Raw genomic sequence first — 7,782 nt, forward strand, 5'->3', positions numbered from 1 at the left:
ATCTTAATGATTCTAAAGATGAGAAAGTGAAATCTAAAAACATTTTCCTGCTTGAGGTTAGCCTTGTTTAGTTGTTATTGTACCTTGACATCTATAGATTTTAAAGTATTTACACAGAGGATATCATGCAATAGTTTCAGTGAGTATTCCCAAATGAAATCCAAATCTTTAAAAACACTGCATAGAAATGGTCTTGTAATATCAATTGCAATATTAATAAGTTCATGTAATATTAATTTCTAGAAATATAAAAGTGATGATAATGAAATTGGGTTAAGACAACTGTAGAATGCTTCAACAGTTTTTTTTTATTTGTTTGTTTGTGAAGAGCTGGCTTATCAATACTGAAACCCCTTGCCACTGTTGAATAACAGCAGTTCAATTCAGGTTAATTACTCTCTAATTACAGAATATAACTACCGCTTATGTATTCTAGTTGTTTGTTCTGTGTCTCTGAAGACGACACTGCATAATTTGTAAACAGTCTGAAAGATGAATGACAGGGCGTATCTTTATACGATATCATAGCTATTAAATTCCTATACTTCCAAGTAATTTAAAGTTTTATCACTTTATTAAAATATTTTAAATATTTATTAACTTATTAGCATTTTAACAGACATAGTACTCTGCTATTTAAAACATGGATGCTTAATTTTCTGAGCTCTTCAAATTAAAGCTACATGTACAGAGCACAACTATATTGAGATCAAATGCTAGCCTTGCCTCAGACTGTAACTGGATATACAATTAGAAGTATTTTTATAACCTAGCTGCCTATGCAGCTGCATATGCACAAATAGAGAGAGACTGGGTGGGGTGGAGTGAGCTTATGACTCAAAAAGAATCCAGTCCTCATCCACCATTTTAATTTTACAGCACACATTCCGAGGATTCTGGTCAGGTTTACTGATACTGTCCTTGGACTTACATCTTTCGGTTAAACAATTTCTATATAGGGTATATGGGAAAGAGAGGGCAGGGACATTTTTATCAGCTTCACTCCAACGAACAACTGTTTGCTCTTCTCTGTCCACTGTTGTATCTATCAGTATAAAACTACAGGATAAAGAATGAAGTAAAGCTGAAGGTATCCTTTATAATTCTAGTTCAAAAATAACAGCAGATATCAGGGCTGAGGTGTTCCTAGGGCCCAAGAGCATCTTAAAAGCAGTCAAATCCTTCCACTCCATGGCTTCCAAGGGAAAAGAAGGGGCCAGATAGTGACTGACTGGAGTTGTTCCAGAATTAATGAACTGTCTTCTTATACCCTGCTGTACTACATTGAAATTCAATTTACTTGAGATTTTCAATGTTGTTACTAATTGCACCAAGCAAACTACTTATGTTATGTAGTATTAGGCTTAGGACTCAAAAGTATCTGAAGTCAATGTCTTCTGTGGGCTTTCATGATACGGTGAAGCAACCTGAAATTGATACAGACATGGTTAAGTGAGCCTACTAAATTACTATGGATTTGCATTTGTATAACAGAGATCTGATTCTGTGGTCTTACTCCTGCTCTCATAATCCTAAAAATCATGGAATGGCTGAGAAGGGAAGGAACCTCTGGAGGTCATCTGGTCCATCTAACCTCATGGAAGCAAGTTCAGCTAAAGCAGGTAAATCAGAATCATGTCCATTCAGGTTTTGAATACCTCCAAGGTTGGAGACTCCACAGTATTTCTGGGCAGCCAGTGTCTGAGCACACTGAAAATAATGAGGGTTTTTTTTTTTTGGTTGGTTGGTTGTTTTGTTTTGTTTGTTTTCCTCTTATATTTAAACAGAATTTCCTGTATTTCAGTTTGTGCCCATTGCCTGTCATTCTTCCCTAGATATCACTGGATATGCCAGAGGTGCCACAAGGGTAGTTAGGTAATGTATCGCATTCTAGGACAAAAGATGGCTGAGCAGTGAGTTGATAGACTAAGCACACAAATTACATTTCCTGGAGAACTCCATTCCTCCCTGAAAAGAGGGTGGCCAAGGGATCTATCTGTTCAAATGTACAATTGTACTGCTATCTTATTCCCAGAGAATCACATACAAGTCATTCCACATTTTGATTCCATTCTTTCCTCCTACTGGAAGTTTATTATTACAAGTAGTATGATTACCAAAACAAAATGAAGTAAAAATTTCAGAAGCTTAAATATAATTCCTGTGTTAAATGGGAGGGAGTTAAAAGGAGTTTCCTTAAACCTTACAGGGAGTTTCACATGCTATAGACTTCAGATTGAGAACAGTGATATCAACAGCATCATAGACAGAGAACTCTTGAACACATGCATAAAGTAGTAGAAATCGTTTCCAAATTAATGATTTACCTGCATTTACTTGTTTTCATTGATGGACAAGCAAATCAAGATGCACAGCATTTAGGGTCAAATTTATTTTTCACACTGTTCAGCATCAAGGGAGTTACTACTATTTTACTGAAAGATGGACAAAATTGAATCAGGCACTTAATTACTGGTGTATCAAGGTTCCTATCACATTTCAGCTATGAATCTAGCTATAAACTAATCCTGAAGTCACAACAATAGCTGACAGGCACTTGAGTCTCAGTCCTTTGCTGCACTAGCTTCACACTTGGAATGACTGCGGAAATGTTAAGGTGAAAATAATTCTACCTATCTGGTCTTTGTGTACTCTTGCTCTAGTTGAAAACTTAAGGGCTACTCAGGTGACTGAAGACACAGATATGATGAAGCATTCAACACATTTCTCTAACCTTTGCTCTCCCTGGCAGGAAAAACTTTACGCCAATCTCTGTCAGGAGAAATTCTCAGCTGTTCCTTTAGAGCAGACTTCCAGCTACTTCATGTTGAGGTTTAACTGAGTAGAAAATGAGGATCTGTAATATTCCATGAAAGATCATCTATTTCTTAAAATGATTTATTTCATCCTCAAACACAAGTCCATCTATAATTACCGTCTGTATAGACCAAAACAAATAGAAAGAGCTCTAATATCCAACTGTGTTAATTAAAACTTGATAAAAAATCCCACAGCAGTTCACAGAGAGCTAATTTCCACTATGTTTGTGGCTGAGAATTTATACATGGGGCAGATCTGACTTTTCATAAGGTCTTCTACTACAGCAGGTGTAACTGTTTAAACCTTAAGAATTAAACCCTTTCCTGTGACTTACATTATTATAGCAGCGCCCACTAGTGACCCCAGAGTGAAGGACCCGTCTTTTTTACAGTGAATTCTTTTGGCTGTGTGGTTTCTACAGGTAAAATGAAAACTCAGCAAAGGGAGGTTTTGATTTCAGTTATTTTTTATCAGGAAAAAAAAAAAAATGGAGCAAAAGAGAAATATTTTCTTTCATTCATCTTATTGGTTATATTTTTGTAAGCTTATAACCTGTAGTTTATGGTCTCTAAATCTTCAGGCAGATTTAAATAATGAAAATAAAATTCAAGATTATTGGACCACAGAACAGTGCTGTGATGAAATAAGAACCCAGAGCCTGATCCAGGAAAGCACTTGGAAATATGCTACATGCTAAACACATGAAGAATGCTGATGATTTATCATCTGTTAAAAAATACATAAGTTTAGTATCTCCTTAAAGGATTTCCCCAATCAGAAAAATCACAAAAAAAAAAAAAAAAAAAAAAAAAAAAAAAAAAAAAAAGATGGCCCCAAAATCCATTGATTTTCAGTGACAAATTTACTTATAGTCTATGTATATATAGCCTACAACCATGTACCTGCCAATGAAAGCCTTTCTGGGCATTCATTTACAGCACGCAATGCAATTAATTCTGTGCTATCAGATGTGAGATAACAAATGTCAATATAGGCATAGATATGAATCAAATCAATATATCCCAAGGAACTAAACCAGGTTCCATCACCATAGAAGACAAAGCAGGCAGCAACTGAATTACTGGTCCAGAGTCAGCCCTGCTACTTTTCTTGCAGTGAAGATCTTTGGGAGACAGAAGATGGAACAACCTTAGAAAAGTGATTATATAAGTAGAAAGACCTCTCAGCTCTTATCAACAGGGAACAATGGGAGCAAACAGTGTACATTTAGGACGCTAAGCTTTTGCTCAATTCTTACGACTATTGGCATTGCAAACACTAAGCATTGGGTTCAAATTATTCTGGCTACCTTGTTCCCAATGCTATAGAAAGGTTCAAATTCCAGAAGGTCCCACACACTCACTCCTCAGAGGTAATTCTATTTGTTCACACAAAACCTGATGCACTCTAACGGTCATTAGTTGCAAAACATGAATATGAACACACTAATATGTTTTGAGACTGCTACTGCCACTCAACTTTTCCATTCACTAAAAAAATATAATAAAAAAATAATAAAAAAAATCAGCTCCATGAATTACAGCAGGTTTTGGATCAAGCCCTTTGACAAAAGAAACAGACTTATACAACAGGAGAGACTATGAAACAGTTTTCTGCAATTTGACTTAGATACAGAAGAAAACTAAGCAGCACAGACGATTTCTAACCATTTGGTCAGAGCAGCCACAGAAAATAACAGACTAGTAGGCAGATCTCATGCATGCCTTCATAGATAATAAACATAGAAGGCTATAATTATCAGCAAGATCCTTAGCAATCACAGGAAGTTCTTCCCTATATTCTCACATGCACACACACTTTCTGGTTAATGAAACATTTTTTTTTTCTAATGTGTAGGTGCTTAACATCACAGTAAAACTTGCAATTCTGCTGAATATACTACTTATTACTGCTATACCACATGACGCAGAAACTAATAGCTCTGGTGTGATTTCAGCTGTAATCCGAGACATTTTAATAATTAGCAAAACTGTATGATCTGGAGGAAGTGATCAAGGAAAAGCAATAGCAATTCCAAAAAAACAACAACAACAACCAACAACAACAAAAAAACACCACCACCAACAAACAAACAAACAAAAAAACACCATAAGAACATCTATCTTCTAGCAAGTCACAACAAGAGTTGCATTGGAGTGGCATTCCAGTACTACCACAATATAAAACAAACAAAAAGATGATACATTGGCTGGCAAATAAAACAACAAAAAACCTATATAGAGACACCATAAATATTCTCTGATCAGTTGAAATAGTGATTAATGCTGGCGTCCCTGATCATATAGCACATATATTATCATGTAGTTAAAGTCTTTGAAAATGCGCAGAATGTTATTGTGTGATAAAGATGTTTAGGAATACTGTGATAATAATAATAATAAAGGTATAGAGAATGAAAAGAACCCAGCAGTTAACTCCGTTATACACTTTCTCATTTCAGGGTTGCTTAAAGTGATGTATTTTCAAAACAGCCCTCTGACACTGTGCTTTAAAGCTGGTCCTCCCGCTTTGTCCTCAGGACTAGCAGAAACAAAATGCTCGGTCGCCCCCCAGCTCCCAGCCACCCCTACCTACCAGAAAGCCCTTGTCGAGAGGGGGAGAGGTCGAATGGCAGGGGCACGAGGGGAGCAAAGGAGCCCCGGGGTGCGGCGCAGCGCTGCTGCGGGCTGCGGGCACCTGGCGGGGCGGGCGCCGGCCCCGGCTCTGTCCATGGTGCTGAGCAGCACCAGCACCAGCGCTCACCTCATCGGAGGTTTTTTTGGGGAAGGGGTTAAAAAATAATCTGAAAATCAACCAGTGGTTAAAAAATGCCACGGTGGTCACTGTTGTTTTTCAGAATCACTTTTTGTTACAAATGCATTGGGTGCTCAGAGCTGGGTCGGAGAGGAAACTATTGGACAAGGTTAACTCCCGGAATAGCTACCTGCGGTGCTACAACTGTGTGGCTGGGCATGCACACGTATATGTGTGCATGCACACCGGTTCTTAGGTCTCTGTCTCCCCAGTGGTGTCACACTCGGTTCTTAATGTATCATTTTTGCATGTAGAGGCATTATCTCCCATTATTAAATAAGGATCAGATGGGAGTTGCCAAGCAGAGCCAAAGTGATTTGTCCCAAGGTCACACAGAAAAGTCCGTGGATGGGCTCAGCCTGGCTGTCTCCGAAAAAAAATAAACCAAATACATCCCATTTTCATTTTCCCTTTATGGCAAGGCAAATCCCCAGTGGTGAATGGAAGGGATATATCACACGCATCACCAAGCCCAGGTATTGCAGCACCCCCATTACCTTCTGCCCCACATACACTCCACTCCTCGGGAGGGGTCAGTGCCCACTGCCCTCCAGTGCCCCAACCTCCAGGTACCTCAGCAGCCTCTGAAGGTGTGCCCCATAGGCTGCTTTGCCTGCCCCTCAATAGCCTTGCTTGTCCTCCGGCAACCAGGGCACGGAGCAATAGCAGGAAGGAGGGAGGGAGGGGAAAGTGTTCCTCCTGCATCCACAGGGTTTCTGTCCGCAACCGGGGGTTCACAAATCCCTTCTCCCACCCCGCAGCATTACCTTGTCTGTGGGAGCAATCGTTCCTTCCTACGGTGGTGTCAAAGCAGTCCTTTCGGTAGCTGCAATCAAGACGGGTAGAGGTAGGCACCTCCTATTTTCAGCCACGGCAGAGATAGCATTCCTCGCAACAGACCTTATGGAGCTGAATAATCCTCAAATGCCTCTGCAAAGATCACCAGCAGGTGAGCCCCACTCGGCTAGCATTGTCACTCCTCCAGCTATGGGCACATCCTGTTTTCTTCTGATCACAGGCAAACGCTGAGCACCGAGAATCCTTCCCCCGCGCATGCATGCACACACACACACACGCCATGCAACACGCTGCTCGCTCAGCATCGCCCAAGTCTCATTTGCAAGAGGCGTGAATGGTCCCTGGATTTAAGCGGGGAGGAGGGGGAGCGAGAGGCGTGAGGAGGAGGAGGAATAAACAAACAAACAATGAAACAACAGATGGGGCTTTGCTCCCTGCCACCACAGCCTTGGTCAGCCGAAATACTTGCTGCGGCTTGACCCACCGGCTTAAACACCTCAGCCCCTCCTCACTTCTAGACGGCAGCAACCTCTCTGCATTTATAAGGGGTTAATCCTGCTTTTTTCCCCGCAGGGAGATCTCTCCAGGTGCTCGGAAGGTTGAAAGTCCCCCCGTCTTTATGGACACCTCCCTGCCGCACCCCTCCTTTCCTGTCAGGCGTTCGGCTCCGAACACCATTACCGAAAAAAAAAAAAAAAAAAAAGACCTTCTTCGGGAGGGTCTGTTTTAAACCGAGTCGAGAGGAAGAGCTCACCCCTTCAGTCTCGGCGGGGTTTTAGGGAATTCACTCCGCCAAAGTTTCGCCTCCCCTCGGGGACCGCGCTGCACGGTGGCTCCTGCACCTGCGGGGCTGGGGGGGGCAGAGGGGGGGCTCGCAGGGAGAGAGCCGGGCGCCAGAGCAACTTTTTAGTGCCACCAAGTGGCACAGATCCCTCTAGGAAAGCGAGCAGCCTGCCAGTACTGGGTTCTGCCTGCTGCTCCTTGACAAGGGGAGAGAGGGGGTGCGAGAGCAGCGACCCCCTCCACATCCACCAACGTCCAGGGCTACCAAGCACAAAGGAAGGGCTACCTGCCACTGGAAGGGCAAGCTGCCCTCTCCCTTCCTTGTCTTGGCTGCAAGACGACAGCACCGGGCACGGCGAGACGAGGAGCGGTGCACCGGCCAAGGGCAGCCGGGGCTGCCAGCCCTGCCGGAGGGATGTGTCCCCTGCTCCTCTCCCCACCCTCCCGGGCTGCCTCCGCTTGTCTCCAAGGCAAGAGTCACTTGCACCCTTCTTGTTCATCTCCTCTTCCCCCGTCCCGGAACCCCCCCCCCCGGGCTCCCTGGACCCCTGGGCGCTGCCGTTCCCT

At 42.4% G+C, this 7,782-nt stretch overlaps 1 protein-coding gene across 3 annotated transcripts in view; it reads right to left on the reverse strand.

Moving 5' to 3' along the window:
* Positions 1-7,070, reverse strand: part of GRM5 (glutamate metabotropic receptor 5) — a 278,595-nt gene extending 271,525 nt beyond the window's left edge. For all 3 annotated transcript variants that reach the window (XM_068668432.1, XM_068668378.1, XM_068668316.1), the window contains exon 1: positions 6,402-7,070. The gene's annotated coding sequence lies outside the window, so the exon portion shown is untranslated. The remainder of the gene's footprint in view (positions 1-6,401) is intronic.
* Positions 7,071-7,782: the final 712 nt, after the last annotated feature.

Source organism: Anas acuta, chromosome 1 (genome assembly GCF_963932015.1).
Source record: "Anas acuta chromosome 1, bAnaAcu1.1, whole genome shotgun sequence".
Classification (NCBI taxonomy): Eukaryota; Metazoa; Chordata; class Aves; order Anseriformes; family Anatidae; genus Anas; species Anas acuta.